The following is a 25422-nucleotide window of genomic DNA, read 5'->3' as shown; positions in this document are numbered from 1 at the left end:
CGTTATGTGGAAGATATTGATTTGGAAAATGTATTGGAGGTAACCACTTTCACTTCGATGGGACTCGAACCCATGACCCTACAGTACGCTAGACTGGTGCTTTAACCAACTATGCTACGAAGGACCTCCGTCGGCCTTCGCAACCTAGCGGTACTGAACGAGCTCGAGATTCCCAAATTGGACGCATAGTCAAATCACTCGTTCGAAGAACTTCGAGTCCCATCGAATGGAAAGTGGTTACCTCCAATACATTTTCCAAATCAATATCTTCCACATAACGTACATATCACATATGAGTTTTCATAACATTGTAAATTAATGTCCAAGTCGGGTGGTTTAATCCCCGGAAATAGACAATTAACTTTGATTGAACATGCAGTCATGTTTTTTGCTGAGACATTTGTCAAAGTTGCTAAAAATCAGCAAATAATTTTCCAAAAATCAGCTAACAAACGTCATTTTGCGAGCTGCAGAAATAAAAACAAAGTGTGTAAGGTAGTTGAAGCAATATTCGAAAATATATTAAAAATTGTCACAGAAAAAAATCCGACGAGCGCTTAATGGTCTTACTGTACCATCAAGATTAAATGATTCTTCAAATCAAACTAAGATTTGAATTCCGAAATGCATCAAAAACGCACAAAACTAGAGAATTTGGCGAGTTTTTGTTGTCAAATAGTTGTAATTATCTTACATTAAGACCTAAAATCTGTTTACTTCTATAATCTGACAGTCCCAGACAGTTAATTCTAATTTACTCATCATAATTTGCAAAAAGCTCATAAAATATTCAAATGATTTTTTTCACTATACACAGCAAATAATTTTGAAAATTCAACGACGTGTAAAATTGCAGCTCATCCCATCAAATGGATTAACATTCGATATTCAATTAAATTTGACTGAATTTTACAAGCCAGCACAGTTTAAACTTATTTCAATTTAAAAGAATAGTGAGATCGATTGAATGTTACGTTTATTTGCATGCTCCAAATATGTGCATGAAAATACATTTAAAATCACAACATATTTTTATCTGTGTACGTATTACGTATCTCAAATCAAAACCGAGTGTTCGGAACATAAGTATGTTCGGGATTTAAGTCAAATTCAAAATATTTTAGCATAATAATTTTCCGGGAAATCCGGTAAACTAAAGTGTACATCCCGGGAATCGGGAATCCCGCAAAAAAAATTACTCGGGAAATCGTTTTCCTAAATGGAAGCTTCATTAGCTATGGTGATTGCCATTAGAAATCCGCTTTAAGAAATAAATAAATCCAAGTAGCATGGATATTGCTACATTGTTATCGGATCCGGGATCGAAACTAACCTCAGTTTTTTGTTGAAACAAGAAACACAGCGTTTCATTAATAGTATTTTACGGTTATTGCGACCGTTATTAAGGTCTTCCTTTATAGCCACGCCTCTTATTGGTAATAACCAAATAAAAGTTTTTGTATGTATTTTAGCATTTTTATGGGAATTGTATGGAAGACAAAAAACACCATTTCTCTCATTTGTTCCGTCTGTATCATCTAGCATGCATTATTTTTACCAAACTAAAATTAAATTTTGGCTTGCTGTCGAAATACAAACCAACAGAACATGGCGATAAGGGTCTCTACCCAAGTACCATTTTTCCTCCATAAAACTAGCATAAAACAAAAATGTTACTGGACAAGCAAAGGTGTAGGATTGAAAATACGGAGATGAAGAGTTCGAATCTAGGGCCAGTCTAGAATGTTTTCGGATTGGAAACATTCTCGGCTCCCTGGACATAGTGTATCCAGCTCCAGCTCCATCAGCACCATGCACCAGCGAATGGCCCCAACTCCCTCCTCCTGGGTTCCGTCGGCAGCCGGAGAACGAAAACACCCCCTGAAGAATCTGCTCCGCTGTACACCCCGGAGCAGCTGATGCCGATCTTTGCACAGCTCGCCACTCGGCTGCGCGGCTGCAAAACCCGTTTCGACCAGGTCTTCACTCTTGGCATGTTCATTATTGAAAATGGCTGCTAGGGTGGGCCTGGTCAACTGGAACGCTTGCTCGCTCAAGAGTAAAAGCATCGAACTGGCTGATTTCCTCGATGAGAAGGAGATCGACGTGGCGTCCATCACTAAAACGCACCTTAAACCGGAGGTGCGTCCACGTCCTGCCTGAGCTTCCGCATCGTGCGACTCGACTGGCCGTCCAGGGGAGGTGGTGTGGCCATCACACTTCGATATAACATTAACTGTTGCCTGCTGCCAAGCTTCCAGCTGAGCATCATCGAGGCCATTGGTGTCGAAGTGACTACTTCCATCGCCACAATCACGCTCATCGCGGCGTACTGCCCAACTCAAGCTAAAGCCGGCGATGGCTCATCGGCTGCCCTTCGGAGCGACATCGTCAAGCTAACGCGGAGACAAGCCTAGTACATCATTGCCGACGACCTGAATGACAAACATCAAGCCTGGGGCAAGAGTCGCGGCAATCGAAACGGCACCATCTGGAGTAACGACATGGAGGAAGGCCACTACACGATCCTGAGCCCGGATTCCCCCACTCGGCTGAGTCGGTCCGGTGTCCACGCAACCCTCGACCTATACATAACCAACATGAACGACCACGTCTCGCAGCCGGTTGTCTACCAGGAGCTCAGTTCGGATCACTATCCGGTGGTGGCGGAAGTGGGCTCCTCGGTCAATCGGCATCAGCAGTTGCGGCGAAACTACCACCGAGTCGACTGGGGTCGGTTCCAAAGGTGCGTGGACAACAACGTCGACTACGAGACGCCTGAAGCAATCGATCGGCAGCTGCGTTCCATCGAGGAGGCGATCTCGGTGGCCCGAGAGCAACATGTAACGACGGCTCGGCCGGTAAGTAACTCCCCTAACATTGATACACTCACCAAAGATTTGATTCGATTGCGGAATGTCACTCGCAGGCGGATTCAGCGTACTGGACTGCCTGAGCTTAAGGCACGCCTCAATCGAATCACAAAAATTATCAACGCCAGAATGGTGGACCTCAAAAATAACGATTTCTCGAATAAGATCCGCACTCTCCCAGATTATGCAAAGCCGTTCTGGAAAATGACCAAAATACTAAAATCCAAGCCTCGGCCCATTCCACCTTTGATCCCACTAGACAATAATGGCTCTAACGATCGCTTGATAACTCCTGCAGAGAAGGTCGCTGAAATAGGTCACTTCGTCACTTCGTCAGCTCACACAATCTTGGGCAGAACATCGTCAGTCGACACGAAGCAGCCGTCAACGAGGATGCTAACAACATCTATTTGATTCCCAACGACTTCTCGGAGGAGTTGGAGATCTCAGCTGGCGAATTGACGGCCTATATTAAATCATCGAAAAACATGAAGGCACCTGCTTTTCAATCGGTTCATCTCCGACATACCAGAACCTCCAGAAGGCGGCATTCTGTCTCTGTTCGCAGATGACACCTCCACCGTCTTCAACGGTAGAGTGATCAGAGCGCTAGTGGCAAAACTCCAACGAGGTCTGAATGCCCTGACAGAGTACCTCACCAGCTGGAAGATCTGTATCAACGCGGCGAAGACCCAGGTCATCATTTTCCCCACTCTATTTCCCCTAAACATGTTCCGCCTGGGAACTGTAAAATCATGTTCAATGGCACGACTGTGGAATGGGCCAATGAGGCCGACTACCTTGGCTTGACCCTCGACAGCAAGCTTATTTTCAGGCAACAGGTTGACAAGACGGTGACGAAGTATAACGTCTTGTTGAAACTACTGTATCCTTTGATCAACCGTCGTCATTGTCTCTGAAAAAATAAGCTTGCTGTCTACAAGCAAATCATCCTCCCTGTGATCGAATATGGCATGCCGGCCTGGGAGAGCTGCGCTAAAACCCACCACCTCAAACTTCAACGGGTCCAAAACAAATTCCTGAGGATGATCCGCAACACAAAACACAAATTGGAACACAAAATAATTATCTACAAAAGAAACAAGAAAAAAAATAAAAAATAAAGGGCCAGGCAACCAAACACTCAAACTAAAACACTACTGTATGAACACAAAAAATGAAAATAAATTGAATTTAAGTTAAAAAAAAGTGTATCCATTGTACATACTCATGCAATGGCGGGCACAGAAAAGCTTTCAATTAATAACTGAGAAAATGCTAATAGAATACTAAATTGAAAAGCAGGCCAAGTTCCAGTTGGAATGTAGAGCCATTGAAGAATAAGGACATGGCCATGGAACGGATTATTTCTCTTGCAATGAAATTTTAGTGTCAAACTAAAAAGAAACACGCCCTGAATATTTTCTCATTACAACAAATATTTATTGAAAAATCTTACCTCTCAATTCCCCAATCACTTTATGATATAAAAAGTAACGATGTTTGTATTTAAAACGTTACTGCTCTGCGAACCTTTTTCAACATTTGCTTTTTTACGAACATTATTGTTGGCCTTTCCCCATTTGTTTCGTCCCATTGCCAGTCCCTCGGAGCACTACAGGTTGTTTAATTTTTTTTACTCAGATGTAACCAAACTGAGCATCCTAGCGTGAAAATCGGCCCGGGTAATGAAACGGAATTTTAATTCTATGGTTTGCATAATAACAAACGTTTGACATTTTATTCAACCTGGTCGCAGTTGTGTCTATGAAGATTTCTAAGTTGCAGCGAATCTTGACTTCCACAGATGTGCGTTGTCGGTTTATGATTGAGTTAGGCTGCATTACGGCATTGAAAGTAGGAATATTTTTTTCATAAAAAGACGTGATGAATTGGATTAATTAGGGTTTCAATTTAAAATTGTTCTCTATATATGTGATCTCCATTTTCATAATCAAAAACTGCTGAATTCATGCAACAAGGAAGTGTGGATCCAGTGAAAAAAAAGGTAACCGTTGCAAGATACTATGTATTTATGGATACAACCCTTAATAATATTATGAATACTTCGCCACATTTTTGTCATCAGTGGCCCTCGAGGACTCCTCATTAGAGTGGGTCGTTTCCCCAAATGCTTTATGTAGTTTTTTGAACTCGCCAGGAAATACGTAACATGAATTTCGGGATTAACGTGATTTTTATGTGGATTTTGGAATTTACACAGTCCGTATCCTCCACATAAACAGCAACTTCAGTATTTTATATATTATTAATACTATTCAAAGTAATTTGTGTGACTTAAATTCCTTTTAAAAAATCGAATTAGAAATAGCATATTGTCTTAAAACTTTAAGAGAAAGCATACTTTTTGCTTATGATATTCTTTCATTCGAGATGTAATAATAAAACATTCATTCTCTTCACGTACAGAAAAATAGCGAATAATAAATTTCAACAAGAAATAACTCTCGAACAACATTCGAAAGCAATAAAGGTAACGAGCGTTTTTCATTCGACTTGAGTCGTTTTCCAGTGTGCTATCGAGTATCCATAATGCCAAAACATCTTGCTATTCTTGTACCTCCTCGAACGATAATTCGTTTTCGAAATCGAATGCCAAACATGTTCGATTCGATAGAATTTCGTTCGAATCGAGATGCGCAATGCCACCCCTGCTTAAATGGACTTATATATTTTATTCAATCTCAATCACATAAGGAGTTGCAACCTTTTTATTATGGGATAGATAAAATACTAATGAAGGGCATTGAAACGTCTTTGGTTAGGGAGGGGCGTTTTGCCCACGCACTTGTTGAAATCAACTTTTTCACGACTTTCAAAAAAGGTTTATTACGTGTTCTCTGTAATATTCTTATATGACTACTCACAGGCAATTCATTTGCGACATTTTGGACTATCAAATATGTAATACATAGTTGGTATAAATTGTGTAAAAAAGTAAAAAGTTATCATAGGTATTGCCTTATGGGGGGCATATTATACTGTCTTACCCTAACATAAAATGTATTCAAGGGGGAAGAGGCGTCATATATCATATTCTTTCATTTTAATGATATAGGTTAGCTGAAAAAAGTATTTAAATAAAAAAGGTATGTGTGAAAAACTGAGAATGTCCACATTTGGATAAAAAATTAAACGATTTCTCGAGGCAAAACTTTTTGTCTATGCTAACCAAGATCCTGTGCGTGTTGTCCATACTAAAACGGAAGAAACGAACAAGTGGTACATCGATCAAAATTGTCAGGAAATTTTGCATTTCATTTGCATTTTGCCTGCATAAGTTTTTCCTGTAATAGAAAATCGACACATTTTTAAAATGCGAACGTTATCAATGTAATACATTTTTCGAAATTTTTGGATGGCTAGTTATGATTGTTAAGCGTTATATGAGGTGAAAATGCCCATGAAATTATTTAAATTGAAACTTTTTTAAGCATTTGTTTAACTTTGGGCAAATTGTGAAATGCATAAGGAGCAAACAAACAAACAGACAAACGATACAAACTCGTAGTGGGTAGCTAAACTCAAATGTAACTCGATCTAATTATGGTAAACTAAAGAAATCGTGACGCGCGACTTCCATTGGATTATTGATAATATCTATTCTAGCATAGCATAGCATAGTTACGGTGTACTTCGTACATTGGACACTAGTGATACTCATGTTTCTCTTTTGGAATCCTTATTCAGATTGCTATCAGAAATCAAGGTGGGTGTGGTCCTTAATTTCAATCTAGGATAAAAATCACAAAAGCGTGAGGATGGATTATTGATAATATCTATTCTACTCTCAAACTTCTCAGCAGAATCAGCATTTCCATATGCGTGACATCCGTATATTTGCAACATATGATTCCTATTTGACTCGAATTGCTTCAAGCTTGTGGTTTCCGATTCATTCTAAATATATGGATTCTATGCATTTGATTAGCGCATTCATATCCACGTACAAGTATGATTTGTATTAAATTCCAGTAGATCGCGTTTGATGATTGGGGTTGGGCAAAACGCTACTGTTTTCGATTCATAATTGATATTCATAGCCCTGCTATCAATGTAACATTTATCATTTAAAATGTTGATTTATTTGCATTTCAAAATGCTTGAAATGGAAGCCATCAATTAAGTCAGCAATTCTAATCAGATTTAGCAAACACCCACGCATACCGTAGTTCCAATCGGACAATTTCACCATAAGCCCCATCCATAGTCAATTGCTCAATTTGATTGCCGTGGCACGTAGACAAGATGGGAAATAATAGCTCGTCAGAGAAGAATCCTGTATCTTTCGGAACCGATCGAATTGAAGCCAATTTCGATGCACATTTGAGCGTAGAGACGACGGCCGGGGATTCAGCTGGCCTGGCGAATAAAGACATTGGGCTGCGAATTTGGAGCTGGCGAGTTCGATTCTCGGTTTCCATATAGGATACTTTAGATAATAGGATTATTCATACTATTTCTGTCATGCTCGGAGAAATTTTGATTGACACTCTCATTTACGCCTTCAAAATTAAATAGGCAACAATTTGTTTGGAAAGTTTGGGTCGTCACAAAACCAAAATAGGGGTGCAAGTTGAAAGGCAAGCAGTTTTCAATTAGGAACGTAGTACCACAAATAATACAAGAAATAAGAACGGTTGGACGGTCGATGACGACGACGTCGATGATAACACGCAAGCTTCGATTTTCTCTACCCACTGAACAGCAGAACACAGCACACAGGGTTTGGTTGCATCCTGACCGCAGACAGACTGGAACCCAATGATATCTGCAGTCAAGAAAGGTCCAGTTCAGTATAATCGTGCACATGGGGGCTCATAAAGGTCTGTGATATTTAGGATTTACATGGTGAATATAAAAATCTGGGTTACTGCAATAATGTTTTAATTTTAACTGAGCTAACACAATCTGTGGCGTTGAACGACGTTCATCAAAAATATTTCGGATTGGTTTGATGACCCTATTTGTTTAGCCTTTGCGTTCCTAACCTCTTTTAAGGCATCAAATTTTCATGATGTTTGTTTGAAAATTCCAGGCATGAACCAGAAATTACCATAGTTAGGAGTTTAATCGATTAACCTTTACGATACCAGCAGACGAAAACGACTAAAAATTATTTTTCAATTTGGTCTTATTTCGTCAATGATCACCCACGAAACAGGCATGGTTAGATCGAAAATTTAATATATTTTCAGGAAATGGCTTGAGGACGTGAATTTTCGTAATGGTTCCGGATTGAGACCAAAATCCCGTGGGGTACCTATGGTAACCCAGAATGTAATTTTTCCAAGAAACTCACGAAAAAATGATTTTGTTCATGAAAAATCTATGAATGGTGAATCTAAATGCAATCATATGTTATATTTGAGATTTAAAGGACCCAGCAATTGGTTCCGGGTACATGGCTGCTTCATATCGGTTCCGGTAGGGACCTAAAGTGGACATTTCCGAAATGGATATATTGGAACCGTTTAAATACCCAAATGACTTGAATTCACTCACAAAAGCAAAAGGAGCTCATGCATTATACTTTAAAGTGTGTTTGACCACCTCAGGTGGCCAACCTGGAGCCGGTTCCGGTGGGAACCCAATGAGGACATTTACGGATTTGATCATATTGGTGTCGTTCGACGGCTTAAAATTCGGAATTTTACTCGAATAAGCGATTCGAACTCATGCCGAATATTTCCAAGTGAATTTGGTCACACTCAGATGGCCAACCTGGAGCCGGTTCCGGTGGGAACCCAAAGAGGACATACCGAGTTGGGCATATTGGTGCAGTTCTACGGCTTGAAATTTGGGATTTTGCACACATAAGCAAATGGAACTCATGCTGAGCACTTCCAAGTTATTTTGGTCACCTTCAGGTGGCCAACCTGGAGTAGGTTCCGGTGGGAACCCAATGAGGACATTTACGGATGTGATCATATTGGTGTCGTTCGACGGCTTAAAATTCGGGATTTTACTCGAATAAGCGAGTGAGTTTGGTCACCCTCCGATGGCCAACCTGGAGCCGGTTCCGGTGGGAACCCAATGAGGACATTTACGGATTGGTTCATATTGGTGCCGTTCAACGGCTTATAATTCGTGTTTTTTCATGAATAAGCGAATGAAGAGTACTTCAAAGTGAGTTTGGTCACAATCAGTTAACCAACTTGGAGCCGGTTCCGGTGGGAACCTAAGAGGAAATTTACGGAATTGAACATATTGGTGCCGTTCGTCGGCTTAACATTTGTGATTTCTTATGAATAAGGGATTGGAACCTATTCAGTGTGTTCGTTTTTCATGACCTGGAACCTTGAATCGTTCCAGTTGATGACCCAATGAGGACATTTTAAAAAATGGAGCTTATGGGTGCGAGAGCTGTGTGCGCATATTGAAATGTTATCGGCGGCGACGTGATAGACCATTTTCAGTCAACGACGGCGGCGTGGCGAAGTTTTTCCAGGAGTTCCTCCGGAAGTTCCTCCAGGAATTCCTCCGGAAGTTCCTCCAGGAATTCCTCCGGAAGTTCCTCCAGGAATTCCTCCAGAAGTTCCTTCTGCTTTTAACCGTCGGGAGGTGTAGGTGTAGACCAACTTGTGCTCATTCACGAGCTAGTTGTTGCATCGGAATTCGTGTCGCTGTGTTGCCCCATAGGAATCTTCCTATCGTTGCTGTGATTTCGCTTGTGTGCACACAGTGAGGAGAGATAATTGATGCCAAATACCATACCTTAGAGGTAATGAAAGTGTTCAGAAGAACCACTATTTGACATAACGTTAGTAAACGCATTGAATTGAACCAAACAATTTGGTTAAATTTGGCTGTCAGTGAATCCCAATTCAATCTTGTCATCAGACGAATTGAATTAGCGTATATTACACCTAGCACCTTTACAGTGTTTGTTGTCTGTAGCCAAGGCAGATGCAGAGGGTTTCCATCGATGAAGCCGACGTCTACAGATTTTGTTTTTCCCCAGTTTACTCTCGCTCCGTACACACGTTCGAAACGAGAAAAGATGTCTCTCATATGATTTATACGCTCTTCCGAAGTGGAGATAATAATTGACCATTGCATGATGACGTAGGTTGACAGTTCACAGAGCTTTTTCTCCGGGACTTAGCCTCCGGCGCAGCTTCCGCTAAAATTGTTTCGTCATTTTATTCGCATGTAGATGTCCTTTGCGATTGATTTCATGCTGAATGTAAAGAATAACACTTAAATATTCGGATCACAGCAATTTTAAAATAAAAATATGAAATTTAATTTTCCTTTCATCGATTTTTCTTCTAACAACTTGTAAACAAGCTCTGTGAACTGTCAAAATAAGTGAGGTTAAGTTAGAGTTTGCATTGGTCTATTATGTGATCTGCGTATGCGGCGACGAGATCATTATCAGAGAGACGCTTCAGCCTGCTTATCAGTGGGGGTTAGGGACAAAAGGTCGAAATACAAAAGGTCGAAAGGACAAAAGGTCGAAAGACAAAACCTCTAAAGACAAAAGGTCTAAGGGACAAATGGTCGAAAAGGACAAAAGGTCGAAAGGGACAGAAGGTCGAAAGGACAAAACGTCGAATGGGACAAAAGGTCGAAAGGGACAAAACGTCGAATGGGACAAAACGCTGAAAGAAATAAAAGATTAATAGAATCAAAAGGCACAAAAGGTCGAAATAGACAAGAAACTGAAAAGGGGAGAATCAATCCCGCATCAGAGTTGCCTTACACAATTGGCAAATCCCTGCTTTTTATTTTTTTACAATTTTTAACAATTAAATAAAACTCATTCAATGAGTACAGATGGATGTTTGAGTTTTCAAAATGTCACTTCGTTCTATCACAATGGCGCACGCCGCACATTAAATACACCGGCATGTATTGAGGTTCCCCCAAACACACGCGACGAGACAATCTTGACGCGATTCTATTGCCTGGCGACTGCGATTCTGTCGCCGTTGGTATGGAAGCGTAAATGGAGCATTGCCAGCATCCACCCAACGATAGAATCGTGGCAACAAGCTGTCGTCGTCCCAGCAATAAAATTGCTTAGGCCAGGGGGAGCCTTTACAAACCGGTGTATTTTTGATGAGCCACTTGAGTGGCTGTGGCGTGCACTATTTAGACAGATTGAAGTGACATTTAGAAAATTTAGATCTCCATCTATTATTTGCACTCATTCGATGATTTTTTGTTCAATTGTTAAAAATAGTGGAAAATAAAAAAAAGCATTTTTTTGCCAACTGTATGGGACAATTCTGTCTCGCGAAATACAAGTTTTATTCATTTCTTAAATAAGCAATCTTTTTTACCTCTAACAGGACTATCTAAATATTCATAATATTGGTTTATAGTAATTACTCCTTCTTTGAAAATTGCTCATTCTTCAACTTTGATTGATGAGATGAGTGTGTTATTTCTGCTTGAAAATAAATGCATTTAACAAATTCCTTTAGAATACACCCAACTTGTTCTTTATCGACCAGAGGTGAGCCAGCCAAGGGCTGAAAACCTCTTAAATAAAGACGATAATAATAATAATTCTTTATCGACCTTTTGTCCCTTTAGACATTTTGTTCTTTTCGACCTTTTGTCCCTTTCGACCTTTTGTCCTTTCAACCTTCTGTCCCTTTCGACCTTTTGTCCTTTCGACCTTCTGTCCCTTTCGACCTTTTGTCCTTTCGACCTTTTGTCCGTTCGACCTTTTGTCTTTTCGACCTTTTGTCTTTCGACCTTTTGTCCTTTCGACCTTTTGTCGTTCGACCTTTTGTCATAGATTCTATCAGTGGATGTAGGTACAAAACGAAAAGATGCATACTTAGGGGTGAACCTTGTCGTACCGAGCGTTGGATTGCGAAGGGTGCCGAAGGATGCCCGTTGACGAGTAGACGAGATGAAAGAGATTGTCAATTCATGTTAGCAGGTCTATTAGTCCACGATGAATCCCAAGCGAGCGCATGGTGGTGTATAGATACGATTGTCGAACCCGATCAAACGCATGGTCTAGGTCCCACGTGACCAATTTTGCTCTATGTTTACTTCGGATAAGATGAGCCAAGCGATCTTTCAAAGAGAGGGTTGCTTGAAATATGTTGTGCGGGGCTTAGCAGCTGGAGAGCGCATCATCGCCTCAAAACGTGCTTTGCGAGCATCTTTCCTTTCACTAGATTGATGGTATTGATCATATTAGGCCCGGTAGTATGTCGTACGCTTGTCGTTGTTGTCCGGAGTTGTCCATAATACGACAGATACATGGTTTCTCCATCAATAGTCACGTATTATGGTATTTTTCGCTTCACAATCATTCGTGTGATCCATACACCAGTCGAAGTTCCTACGAAGGTGTATTGGTCGGACCACATTTGATCTCGTACTTCGAGAACCTCTCCATAGTCGCTCTGAAAGTCAGTGATGCATTGCTTGGAGATGTCCTCGGGGAGGTCGAAAAGTTTCACCTCCACTGCCCCATCTTCCATCTTTATTTGAACCAAATATTTCTCACCGTCGACGTCAACTTCGTGTTTCTCATCGTGTTCTTCGCACACTTTTTTGATAATTCTAGGTCGATCACTTTTACGAATACACAGTTCGCACTGCGGCTGCACTGAATTCGTTTCACCTGTTCGCGTTGGAGTCCAAGCTCGTTTGCCACAAAATGGTGCATTTCTTCGTAGCTTGGTTTTTAGGAATGTTCGTTAAATCGATACGAAAGGTATTTTCGCGGCGTCCCATAGCGGAAAAAACAATCCGCAGCCAGCGGTGGCAGCACGCGACACTGATTTTAACGAGTCCGATATTCGAGTTAATGAAGATATTCGTGTCTTCCACTTAGCTAGCGTGTACGTCCGCTTGGCTAGGAAGTTAAGCACAAACTACTTGCATATACTTATAAATTAGGTTATAAAACTGTTAGCGCTATCGGACAAACACTTCAAGTGTTAAACTATTGTGGAAGAAAAAAACCTAGATTCATCCACCTAGCGTTAGTGGTACCTTTCTCGCATTATCCAAAATGACAAAAAAAAAAAACAATGCAACCTGTTGCGAGCAAATCTGATAATGCTAAGTACCAAAAAGTGTGTCTCACATTTTTGAGTCGATTGGTATAAAACGCTATTGGTCTCCGGGCCTTCTATCAAATGTTCTGTTTCGGAGCAATGCTATAGCCTTTACGTATACTTGCTTTACGAGAAACAAAAAAAAACAACATTTTTAGTAGATAAAAATATGAAATACATACAGGGGTTAGACAAAAAGGTTGAGATATGCAAAATTTTGTCGAAGTTCAAATCAGCATAACTTTACGTAGAATAATCCGATTTTGATAAAATTGATACCATCGGACGCGGAAACTCTTCTAGTATGCTGTCCCTATGCAAAACCTCAGATTGATTCTTGGCCACCGGTGATGTTCCGGGTATTCCGAGGCCATGTTTAAAATGCATTTTTCTTCTGCTTGTCATTTTATTTGACGTTTACTTCAATCATGTTTTATGCTTTCCCTAGAAACTAGAACTATATGCTGATCAATGCTGGCTGCAGATCGAAAATCCGTCAGGTATACACAGAGATATGGCCATTTCCGTGAAAACGGTACGGAATTGGCCATACACCCTGAAAATGTCACTTTCTCAGAACACGCGGAACCTGTTACAAATTGGCCAGTGAGTTTGACGGTCTTCAAAATGTATCTTTAATATAGTTTTTATATTTATCGTCTTGGAAAAGATGAATTTGGACACCCATATATGCATGTTTCCAGGTGGTTTAAAAACCGGCCCCTTGTCGAAGGCCCCTGGAACCTGCTATAAGGGTGGCAGTGGATACTATCACCCTAGGAATGTTTCTGTAATCATCGTCTCGCAAAGCCATGAAGATAGATACCCATATTTGCATTATTCCGATCTGTTATCATTTCATCATATTCCCGGAACCGTTTTTACGGAAATGGCCATATCTCTGTGTAGTTTTTATGGATTCTCGATCTACAGCCAGCATTGGTCGGCATATTAGTTCTAGTTTATGAAGAAAACATAAAACATGATGAAAGTAAACGTCACATAAAATGACAAGCAGTACAAAAAATGCATTTTGAACATACCCTCGGAAAATCTGGAACATCTCCGGTGGCCAAGGGCCTATCTGAGGTTCTGCACGGGGACAGTATACTAGAAGAGTTTCCGCGTCCGATGGTCCCGGTTTTATCAAAATCGGATTTTTCTAGGCAAAGTTATGCTGATTGGAATTTCAACAAAATTTTGCCTATCTCAACCTTTTTGTCTAACCCCTGTAATTTAGATTGAACTAGTTGCAGCATCAAATTTGTGATCAATCTTATCACGACCAAAAATTATGGTTTCAAATGTCAGAGTTTACTCTCCATTGTATCTATAAAACCATCACAGAACACTATGTTACTATGCTGGTTCGGGTTGTTCCGTCATCTATATGTTCAGTTATCAGAATTTCGATTTCACATACCCTCACTGAAGTATGTGCCTGTATGTGTGTGTGTGCTTGCGGTGCGGTGGTGTGGTGAGTTAACGGGTGACAGGTATGCTTTACGTGCTGTTTTCCAACTGGTTGACCAATGAGATCCGGTCAAGCCATTATCGCACTCCGCCTTCTATACTTCGACTCTAGTACCAAACCGAAAAGTGGCCGGGCCAGCACCTATGGACTGTGGGACTGACTGACCTTTTCTCGTCGAAATGCTGCTCCCGTACCAGGGAAAATGATGTCGGGGATAAGGCCGAACTTCGACCGTCCCCGCTTTACAATCTGGATGCCCAATTCACCGGTTTTATATTTATTGCACTCGAAGTAGGTATTCCATCACTATTCATGGGCTGATGAACTTTTATGGCTTTTCAATAGAATGAGCAAAGCTGGGAAATGCAGAACGAAAATATAATTTAGCTTCCGGTATGTGAATTCTGCTATGCTTTAGTATTGTGTTGATTTTTTTCTTGGCATATCTCATATATTCAACATATATTAGTGAATTCTTATCGCAAATAAATCACAATAATTTTTCCTTTGTTTCATTACAGATCACAGACTTAGTTTGCAAAAGGTAAGTGTATGAAATATATTATGTAAATAGAATTAACAAAAGCAAAAAGTATGGTTTCGATTCTTTATACTTAATATAACCAAATATATAAGCTTTGTGAATGATTGCATTGAAGTTAAATACTTACATACATCATCTACTTGAAAAACTATTAGAAAAAAGCATACTTGTAAAAGACGAGAGAAATACTTTATTTTCTCCCAGAAGCAATCAAGATAATGATTCGCTTCCTCATCCAATCCGTACCTTTATTGATATCACTTCAATCATCCATTCTTTCTTGACAAACATACTCTCGATTGATACATACAGCGTCCGTATCGGTTTCATATGTTACTTCCTTCTTCTTTATCACTTTTGGTTCGCCAGCAATCAATAATGTGCCTTCCTACGTCTTACCCTCCTCTGAAATAAAGCATTCTAATTACATCAAGCATACATAATTCAATTTTATTTCTACATTTAATGGTACCATACTGTGTGTCTTTTTTTCTCTCTTTTTGCGGTTCGGAAAAATACCTTTAATATAAAAAAGGAAAATCTAGGAATTGCAGTTGCTTTAAAAGTTTTACTTGAAACAATCCTCTACGTTGTTTTTCGTATTTCTTTCTTTGGATCCATAGGTGTATCTATATACAACAAAAATACTGAGATATATTTGTTACAAAATTGTAATATTTCAATTATATATTTTCTTTTTATTCAAATTGGTTTTCTCATATCACTAAATTTGGAAAAAAAAATGTTTTTGTTTCTTTGAAATATTTATACCAAAAGTTTTTATTTTAATAATATTCAGTTTCATCATGTTTGGTACAATTTTGAATACTCGTGTAAACAATGGAAGGAAACGCCAATGGATTCTCAATTTTGTGATTTGCAGCTGTCTTGAAATTCATATTCAGGGGGGTGTAAGACTAACAAATGAACAATTCCGTTATCTACTTTCGCTTTGTTTGTACATATTGTTATCGCTTCAACCCCACTTGTGGAGCTAATGAACATAAAACAGTTCTCCGCAAGGAAAAGTTTTCACTTTATTTGGGAAACATTTCTGCCATCCTTACGAGATAGTCCTTCCAAATTTTGGCCAATCGTAGGCAGTTATATTTAATATCATAAATTAAAGCATTATCGTTATGTGCTGGCCCTTATCTTTTACAATTCTTTGCTCTTCTTCAACTGGTTCGCCTTATTGGTAGAGTAGACGTAAGTAAAAAATTGACGTTGTGTGTGAATGTTCATACCGCTCAGAATGTGGATGGTTTGTGGGTAATGTAATAAATTTTGAACGTGTCAGTAATAGAAGCGACGGCCAGAAGAGAGAAGCGTTCAAAGATGATAAATGATATTATGTTTGATTAAGGTTTTAATGGAGTTATGACGATGAAAAATTACACAGTTGAAATTGTATAGAAGAAAGCTTTAAAATGTCAAACCCATTCTGTTCAAACAACATTTTTCAGTAACACTAGGAAATGTTTAAAAAGAAAAAAATGGATTTGCCACGACCTAATTGTCAAGCAGAAAATTTAAAATAATTTAATAATTTTTAGATTGTTTGTACCCACGACTTGTTTTGCAGTTCTAAACAATAAAAGAGATTTCATTGTACCTCCATACTAAGTAAATCGCATGCTTTGGGTGTGCTTACAGTGGCACACTAGGAGTTAACTTTCTGAAATCAGTAAGGCGAAAGGCATCTAAGGTTTGATTTCTCAAAATTAAGCACCTTAATCGAAAAAATATTTGGTAGGCGTTGTCGAAGAATATCAGCAGTCACTTACCGTTGATTGTGTCCGATGTGGGGCGCACACATCAAATCTTATTGTGAATGATGCTACCAAAAAGCTCGAGGCTGAAGGATACTTGAAGGAGATAGTTTCTGTTGCCAAATCGTACCGAAAAGTAGCATATAAGCAGTGCTTCGCATATTCGTGAGGGTCCCTCAACCAATGTTCTTCTGAAGCACCGACAATTCTATGATGGTCTGGCCCCACAACATTCTGAGCTTGATTTGACCGAACATATTGGACCACATCGAAGAATACGAAATTGCCTTCAGGCCGTTATACGAGGCTTCAATCCATGTACAAAGCATGGAGTGCCCGATAAGCCAATTCCATTTGGAATGGCTTAAAGCTTATGGGCGAATAACGATGCTGAAAGAAAACCGATTCAAATGCTATCTCATGGAGCCAATGGACACTCGGCAGAAGACGTTAATGAGCAGTGACGCACACAAAGCACGAGTTTACATATAATGGATCCGGAGTTTTCACATAAGAGGAAAAAAATTTCGAAATTTCTGCTAAATCTATGGCGAAGGATTTCGGCGAATTCAAGTGACCACCTTAATAACAATGATCAGACGTTGCCGGATACCAGCATTAATGAATCAGATTTGGAAACATCGTTTATTTCACCAAAATGTTCGGAGAAGGTACTTCATCAACAGCGCTGGTTGCAGCCGGTTACCAAAAAAATCGACAAATACAATTCCAACCTAGGGTCAATGCGTTGGATTCGAAATTTAGCGTAGTCGTTCATTGGTACATATACAAAAAACGTGATTCAGTTCTTTGGGAAATCGCAAGGGTGGTTTTCGCGGCTCCCTCTACTCAAGTCATCGTTGAGCGTGACTTCTCACACTACAATCATATCTTCACCCAAGCACGAAACAGAATGGGCCCTGGAACTGTAGAGAATGTTTTGAAAATTAAGCTTAACGCCGAGCTGCTAGATTCAGTATTCCACACTGTATGCCAAAACTTTAACGATCAATGAATCAAACGTCAACTAAAAGTGATTAGTTACGAAGAATCACAATAATGTAATAGATTTAGTTACATAACATTTTAAACATTTGATCAAAAGCTGTTCAAATCTATCAAATCCAAATGAGTTAGAAAATAGGAATTTTAACTGATGGTTCGCTTGTTTTTTATGTCAGCAACTGTACTTATCATGCTGATGAAGAATGTGTGTAGTCGCCAGACATTCTAAATACTCACGCTGCTCTAATGTGGACGTGTACAATACACATGTGGAAGTGTTGGCTTGACAAATGGATTGCGAGTGATTTGACTATGCGTCCAATTTGGGAATTTCGAGCTCATTCAGTAGCCGCTAGGTTGCGAAGGCCGACCGAGGTCCTTCGTAGCTTAGTTGGTTGAAGCACCAGTCTAGCGTACTGTAGGGTCATGGGTTCGAGTCCCATCGAAGGAAAAGTGGTTACCTCCAATACATTTTTCCAATCAATATCTTCCACATAATGTACATATTCACATACGAGTTTTCAGAACATTGTAAATTAATGTCCAAGTCGGGTGGTTTAATCCCCGGAATATAGGCAATTAACTTTGATTGAACTGTTATTTGACCTTTTGGAGCATGAACACTAGCCTTAAAAGGCAATGGTGTGATTGAATCATGCGGAGTCCAAACAATAAAGTGAAGCATTTAACTAGCTGCTTACGATCCGGATATGTCATATGTAGTTTTGTCAAATGATTTGTTTGTAAAACATGTCTCACAAAAAGACAAAGATTTAGAGCGTCAATATAGTATAACTTTTAACACTTCCCATAGCTGGCGCTATTGAGCATGTCAGCACATAAGCTAAACTCTTGTTCCTCTGACATTTCCGTATCGTAAAACCCACTCATCCGGCACGAATAGTTAATTCAATTTACAATAGCAATCCCCAGCACAGATGGGCTCACGCACAGATGAGCCCATTCACAGTGGCACGTAGCCTCCTACATTTATGTGTAGAATCGTACCATTATTGCGGCTCCTTTTATGTTACGAATAAGTACAATGTTATGCGTCAAATATCCGTGCACCATATCGAGCAATACGTGAGCAAAGACAAAACAGGTCAGCCGGAGGACCAGCCTTCCCCAAGCCGTCTGTTCGTGTACATATGCAGCCGTTTGAAATGTAGAATGGGTGGCCTAAGGATCCAAGTTCACAGAATTTCCCCCGACCGGGTATATTCGCCAGAGAGTATTTTGTAACAATGCAAAGAGTTCGTCATCACGTAATTGGATGCAATAATTCACGAGCGCGAATAAGGTGTTCACTTTGTCTGTCTGTCATCGTGTACTTACCCTGCATTCAGTACCAGGTTGGCACATGTTTGTTATGATGTTATTAGGGGGTTAGAAATAGAGGGACGCGTGATTTTAGTCAAATTTGGTTTTAAATAGCAAATCTAAAAGCGTCAGTTTTAGAGTTTTGTAGTCATATGTTGAATAGAAGGAATTTTGCTCTATGCCCCGATAATTGTCAATAAAATTGGTTCAACTAATGACTTTGAAGTGCTTTCCCCATATGCCATAAATGTGCCAAACAGTCAAAATAAAGTTGCTCTACGAACATCCTCATCAGCATTACAAACTTTCTGCTCAAATACGAGCTAATTGCAGAACCCGGTTGCTCATCAAGTGCTCTGCTAACTCCCAAACAAATCCCAACAGTATAATTTATGCCCCGTCAGTCAAAACTTGTACGTGTCAGTTGCATTCGTTCGGCACCACTGCTCGCGGCAAAGTTTCCGAAAAGCGCTGTTCTTTTGCGCCTATTCACATAAGTCTGGCGGTGGCTCTTCGGGGTATAATTTTAAAGAACGAGTTCAGTTGATTGCATTCGCTCTTTCTGTTCTGCCGAAATCATCGTCGGTGTCGTCTGCTATGTAGTGCTAGGGGAATAGTTTCATTTGTGAGCAGAAATTGTCACTCTGTCACAGATTGGGGCATACGAAACTAAATCTTAATTTATTTGTTTCTATTGACAAAACCTAACGAGTTTATTGGGAATAAGTCAATTGATTAAATCAGCCAAACAAATCCCCTGAATATGAATATAATCATACGAACTTCAAAATATATTAGCATCCCTATAAATAAAAGTGGATGAAACAATTCATGGGATTTCGGCCAGGTCGTTGAGCTTTCTCTCTGCACATCAAAGCGCGGTGTAACATCATCAGCCAAATCAGAGTTATCTGACCGACTCCATAGTAATAGGATGTCAAAGCAGCCCACGGTTTGGTAAATGGTCAATCACAGCCACCATGATCTAGCCGATTATGATGAAGAATAGTAGCAGAGATAGAATAGACTCTTGCCTCACCCCAGCGACTAACTGGGTTGGGACAGACAAAAGCCGTAGTCGACCTGCTCGGTTGTCCCGTCTGCAGCAGCGTTTAACTTCATTTTCTAGACCCGAATACAGTTAACGAGATTCGTATTTGACTGATCTGGTACAACCCCGCTCTAATGCGACTTTTGCTTCTCTACGCCTTTTCTGAACATTTTTTTTACATGCATGCTAATAGGTGCTTTTATCTCTTAAACTATAGGATTCCATCGTGTATGAAATTTAATCTCAATAGATGATCAACATAACTGAAAATGAATGCTAGCTGAGTAAGACTGGGGAATGATGACTAACCAAATTGAATATTTTTCCCGAAATTTTGATAAATAACCCAGAAAAGTTCTTGGTGGAGTTCCAGAGGGAATTTCTGGAGGGAACTAGGATTTTTTTTTGGAAATTCCTACAGGCATTTCTTGGGAAATTTCATTAGGAATTCCTTCGTAAAATCCTATGAGAATTTCTGCAGAAATTCATATAGGTATTCTTCATAAAATCCATTCAGGTTCTCTTTGAGAAATTCATTTGGTAGAACCATACAATTGGGCTCACTCCACTCGTAGAATAAGCTCAAATATTCCTGCAGGAATTCATTCGGAAGCATGAATCAGTTTCCGATGGAATTCCTTAAACAATTTTCTAAAACACTTTCCGAGGCAGTTCCTGAAGTAATGTTTAGAGTTTATGAAGACATTTCCGACAAAATTTTTGGAGGAATTTACGGAAGAACTTTGGGAACTGAAGGAATTCCGAAATAAAATCAGTTAAAACCTTTTAAGAAAATTTCGAAGAAATCCCCACAGCCATTTTCAAAGGAATTCCGGAAACAGAATCTCCGAATGTATCTCAAAAGCAATTTTAGAAGGAATTTACAAAAAAAAATCCCAAGAAATTTCTGAAGAAGTTTTGAATGAATTTCTGAAGACATCCTTGCTTATGTCTGCATTTTTGTACAACTCGTGGTTAATTCATTCGTCTGTGCCATTTTACCACGATAATCTGCATCTTTTAACGTCCGTGATTCTTGGCCGTATGACTGCACAGCAAATAATTTTGAAAATTCAACGACGTGTAAAATTGCAGCTTATCCCATCAAACCAATTAACATTCGATATTATATCAAATTTGATTGAATTTTACAAGCAAGCACTTTTTACATTTATTTCGATTTGAAAGAATATTGATATCGATTGAATGTTACGTTAATTTGCATGCTCCAAATATGTGCATGAAAATACATTTAAAGTCACAACATATTTTTATCTGTGTGGACGAATAAATGATGTGTACAGAGCTAGTTTTGTCAGTCTGTAGGTAGCTTCCTAAAATTACCAAAGAATTTTCTAAAGGAATTTTCAAAGGATTACCCGGAGAAATTCTCTTGAAATTACTTAAGGTAGTTTTGAAACAAACCTTATGGGAATTTCGTGAAAAATTGTCAAGGAACTCGCTTCTTCTTCTTCCACGTCGGCATTACATCCCCCACTGGGACATTGCCGCCTCGCAGCTTAGTGTTCATTAAGCACTTCCACAGTTTAAACCCAGGAAAGTCGAGAAAATTTCCAACCCGAAAATTTCCTAGACCGGACCAGGAATCGAACCCAGCCACCCTCAGCTTGGTATTGCTTTGTAGCCGCGCATCTTACCGCAAGGAACTCGCTAAGTAACCCTTAAATGAATTTCTAAAAAAAATCCGAAGGAATTTCTGAAAGAACCTTCCAAAGGAATTTCTTAAATTGTTTTTCCTAAAAATTTCTAACAAAATTTCCAAAGTTTAAAGAAATTTCCGGAATAACCGTAAATGAATTTCTGATGGAGGTTGTAGAGAATTTTTGGAGGAATTCTGAAACAATTTTCGAAGGAACTCCATAAACATTTTCCGTAGATATTTCAAAAGGAATTTATGGAGGATTTTCAGAAGGTATAATCAAATTTCAGAACGAAGGCTTGACGGAATATCAAGGAGAAGGATATAAGAATCCTTCAGGATTTTTTTCGGATATTCCTTCAGGAACTTTCAGGAAGTTTCGTCCTAGAACTTTGCAAGGAATTCCAAAAGACTGGTTAGAAGAATTTCTGAAGGAATTTTTGGACGAATACTTTAACGATTTTCCCAAGGTTTTCCTAAGCAAATTTCTAGAGAAATGCGTGGAGGAAATTCCGAAGTAATTCCTGAAGGAAATTCCAACCCAAGCAGCACACATGTTCCACATACACAGATAAAAATATGTTGTGATTTTAAATGTATTTTCATGCACATATTTGGAGCATGCAAATAAACTTAACATTCAATTGATCTCACTTTTCTTTTAAATGGAAATAAATGTGAACGGTGCTTGTTTGTAAAATTCAATCAAATTTAATAGAATATCGAATGTTAGTTCGTTTGATCGGATAAGCTGCAATTTTACACGTCATTGAATTTTCAAAACTATTTGCTGTGTAGGTTACTGCAACTCAAATATGACCAGATTTAGTCACAATTCACTTGCTACAACCATTTTTGTCCGCTCGGGTACAAACTAATCAACCAACCTATTCATTAATAAAGACAATTTCCCGTGACACTGTAGATCACTTTATCGTAGTGTGTTACGGTGTAAGATCAACCAAATCGAGTCCTAGCTTAATCCATTTTTCTAGCTGGGGCAGTAAGTTGTGGTAACTACCAACAGCAGTCTCAGCAATAAAACAACTAATGTTACCCTGCAAATGGCTGAACGACTCGAATTTCGCACTCCGTTTGAGGGTAAACTGCAGCGGAAGCAACTTTTCAAGAAATCAGTTAAAAAACATCGGTACCCATTATCCTAGGTTGAACTGACTGCTTGAAAAATCGAGTTAGTGGTTTAAATACGCACTAACTCTTCATGAACTGGCCGGCAATGGTAGTGAGAGGAACACAAGGAAATTCATATTACTGACCAAATTTATAGATAGAGCTAAATCCCGGGTTTTCAGCGTTTTACTGGTGATATTCTAGAAGCAAGACAACGATGTTACTAGGGCTCCGATGCATGGCCAAATAACAGTTTAGTTTTCTCAAGAAAAAAAAAAGATTTCCTATCGATAAGGGGCACTTGACTCGACTTACGAGACACTGAGGAAGGTCTTACTGTTGAGGTACAATAAAGTAGTGGAATTAAATGGAATAGTACAAACTCGTCTTATGACAAGTAAATACATTCCACTAAAAGCTTAAAATAATTTTCGTATCAGTAATGGAGTAATTCGACATGCACTTATACACTAAGGATACGGATAACGCTACAATAGATCTAATGACTGGTCGCAGTGACACTCCAGTTCGGGAAAATAAAAAACCAAGACAATGTAGGTCAACGTGCTGACTTGGAGACACCATCACTTGAGCTAGATTTGAAATTTAATTCTGACGAATTCCATCTCAACAACATTTATGATTTATCAGAGGACGCATTTGATACTATTTCAATTATTGCCACCACTTTGTATTGCTTTACAAATACGTATTTCGTCCTCAACTGTGAGGCCATCTTCAGTGTCTCGTACTTTACTCGACTCGTCAGAAGTTAATTGATTTTTTATTGGTATTAGTCATCGGCGTGGCAAAATAATAAACGTCGTCGGCGGAGGCGTGAGTAAAACCACCGGCGGCAGCGTGGTGCGGCGGCGCACAGGTCTACTTCACACTACTCACTTTTCACCGTGAGAAGTGGGGAATAAGTAGTGAGAAGTGAGACGTCTTACTTTTCAGACCTCATTTTTCACTTTTCAAATGACCTATTCGGCCAAATGATCTATTCGGCCTAATGTTCTATTCGGCTTAATGTCCTATTCGACCAAATCACCTATTCGGCCATATGCCCTATTCGGCCGGATAACTTTCGGCCAGATGGGTTTCGGCCTAATGGTTTGTTCGGCCAAACGACCCTTCAACTTTGGATCACCTCACGCTAGTTCGTAAGCATTAAGGTGGACCACACTTATATGAAAAAAATCAAAATCATTTTTTCGAGACGTAGGGGAACAGACGGCTTTGGCAGGTTTTGTTCTATTATTGGCAGGGGGATTTTTGTCGACCGAATTTAATGAAATTTGGCCACAATATTTTTGATATGCAAAGAATGTTTAGGCCAAATTTGAGCAAAATCAGTCATAAAAAAAAAACCCTGACAATAATAGAACAAAGCCTGCCAAAGCCGTCATTCCCCCTATATGAAAATAAAAAGTTTTGCTTCCAGAAGCTACTGTAAAAATGTCAGCCAGATCCATCAAGTCCATCAAGTGGTCAACGAGCATGAAGTTTTTATAAGAAAAATTGACTAAATATATGGCAAAATGCTTACTTTCCACTCTTTTACTGCAATAAGGCGCTGTCAATCCCGCTCATTAGTGACATTTACAATCTTTACTTTATTACGAAGAGCCTCCCGAAAACCGCGAGTGATTTTGTCAAAAAATGTTAAGTCAACGAACAAACACGAAATGCGGAACCATATATAAATAATAAACAAAAATTGTAAGACTTCGCACGTAGTATCTTCAATTTATGTGAGTATTCTGGCTTGAGAGTGTACGTACCACTAACGCCTCCCACACCCCTGCTTGATGGCACAAATCTACCAAGGCGAATTTCCCGCGACAATACCAAATCTGGGGCGAAGGAAGAGAAGGCAAAACCGAGAAAGAACGAGCAGGATCCGAAATCGGGGAGTCGAGCAGGTACCGACCTAGGAGTCAGATCGGAAAAGAAGACTCCCCAAAAAAATCGTTGGGACAACCAACCCGCGTGTGCCAAAGAGAAGAAGGTTTCGAGAATTAGCGCTCAACGGTGGACACTTCGCTAATCGGAAACGGGAGTTTGCGGGTGCAAAACAAAGAAATGCAGACATTTTGTCGGCCATTCCCAATCACCGGAATTCAGCGCGTCCAACCCTTGTCCTTCTGGAACTCAGCCAGCCGTCATTCCACGTGGTGGTCTCAGTGCCCTAAATTGAGTAACCATAACCTTTCCTGCGGCCTATGCCGGACTGGGCGGGCGACAGAAATCCAACATTCTGTACCCTGGTCAATCCTTCACCAGACCGTTTAAGAACCCAGGGAGTACGTCATCCGACTACCCACGACAGAGGCTATTCGTCGTCCGCGGCCGACAACCGGCCGTTTCTGTTTTCCACGCAGCTGCAAATCTCGCAAGGCATTGGCCACCCTCTCTCGGCTGGAACAAGCCACCGCCCGAACGTTACCTGGATCCACTTCGCAACAATAACCTCAACTGCGGCCGCTCGTCGCAATCGGCCAGCCTTCGGCTGGGCCCGGTCGTTACCA

At 39.8% G+C, this 25422-nt stretch overlaps 1 protein-coding gene across 5 annotated transcripts in view; it reads left to right on the top strand.

The window, feature by feature from the left end:
* LOC134211033 (glutamate-gated chloride channel) overlaps positions 1–25422 on the top strand; it is a 538835-nt gene that overhangs the window by 206485 nt on the left and 306928 nt on the right. For all 5 annotated transcript variants that reach the window (XM_062687560.1, XM_062687563.1, XM_062687564.1 and 2 more), the window contains one exon: positions 14927–14949. The gene's annotated coding sequence lies outside the window, so the exon portion shown is untranslated. The remainder of the gene's footprint in view (positions 1–14926; positions 14950–25422) is intronic.

The sequence above is a fragment of the Armigeres subalbatus genome, chromosome 2 (genome assembly GCF_024139115.2).
Source record: "Armigeres subalbatus isolate Guangzhou_Male chromosome 2, GZ_Asu_2, whole genome shotgun sequence".
Taxonomy (NCBI): Eukaryota; Metazoa; Arthropoda; class Insecta; order Diptera; family Culicidae; genus Armigeres; species Armigeres subalbatus.
This window is presented reverse-complemented; position numbering and strand designations above follow the sequence as displayed.